The following is a 1020-nucleotide window of genomic DNA, read 5'->3' on the forward strand; positions in this document are numbered from 1 at the left end:
GGCATCATTTTATACCTTTTGATCATCCTGAGCATTCCATTACTAGTGAATTTGTGCATTCTGTTATTGGTGATTTTGAACATCTTGATTTTGAGCATTCTGATTTTGAACATTCTGAGAACATGGCACAACCTCCACCCCTTGAGAGGACTCTAAGGGAAATGGCTGCACCTGATTTCACTTAAGAAAGCTTGTGCATCCAATACCCTGATGAGGATGTCCTATATGTTCTTAAAACTGGACTGATCCATTTGTTTCCAAAGTTTCATGGCCTTGCAGGTGAAGACCCGCACAAACATCTGAAAGAATTTCATATTGTCTGCTCCACCATGAAACCCCCAGATGTCCAAGAGGATCACATATTTTTGAAAGCTTTTCCTCATTCTTTAGAGGGAGTGGCAAAGGACTGGCTGTATTACCTTGCTCCAAGGTCCATCACGAGCTGGGATGACCTTAAGAGAGTATTCTTAGAAAAAAAATTTCCCTGCTTCCAGGACCACGGCCATCAGGAAGGATATCTCAGGTATTAGACAACTCAGTGGAGAGAGCTTATATGAATACTGGGAGAGATTTAAAAAACTATGTGCCAGTTGCCCTCACCATCAGATTTCGGAGTAGCTTCTTCTCCAATATTTTTATGAAGGACTCAGTAATATGGAGAGAAGTATGATAGATGCTGCCAGTGGTGGAGCCCTTAGAGACATGACTCCTGCTGAAGCCAGAAACTTGATTGAGAAGATGGCTTCCAACTCCCAGCAGTTTAGCACCAGAAATGATGCCATAGTCATTAGAGGAGTGCATGAGGTAGCTACAAACTCATCTGCATCATCTGAAACTAAGAAGCTTGAAGGCAAACTAGATGCATTGGTTAACTTGGTAACCCAGCTGGCCTTGAATTGGAAATCTGTACCAGTCGCAAGAGTCTGTGGTTTATGCTCCTCTGCTGACCACCATACAGACCTTTGCCCTTCCATGCAGCAACCTGGAGCAATTGAGCAGCCTGAAGCTTATGCTGCAAAC

The 1020-nt window shown here is 43.3% G+C and overlaps 1 non-coding gene across 1 annotated transcript; it reads right to left on the reverse strand.

Moving 5' to 3' along the window:
• Positions 1-501: 501 nt before the first annotated feature.
• On the reverse strand, positions 502-608 carry LOC114380642. Its single transcript, XR_003659816.1, has one exon. It is a non-coding gene; the product is annotated as a small nucleolar RNA R71 (small nucleolar RNA).
• Positions 609-1020: the final 412 nt, after the last annotated feature.

Source organism: Glycine soja, chromosome 12 (assembly GCF_004193775.1).
Source record: "Glycine soja cultivar W05 chromosome 12, ASM419377v2, whole genome shotgun sequence".
NCBI lineage: Eukaryota > Viridiplantae > Streptophyta > Magnoliopsida > Fabales > Fabaceae > Glycine > Glycine soja.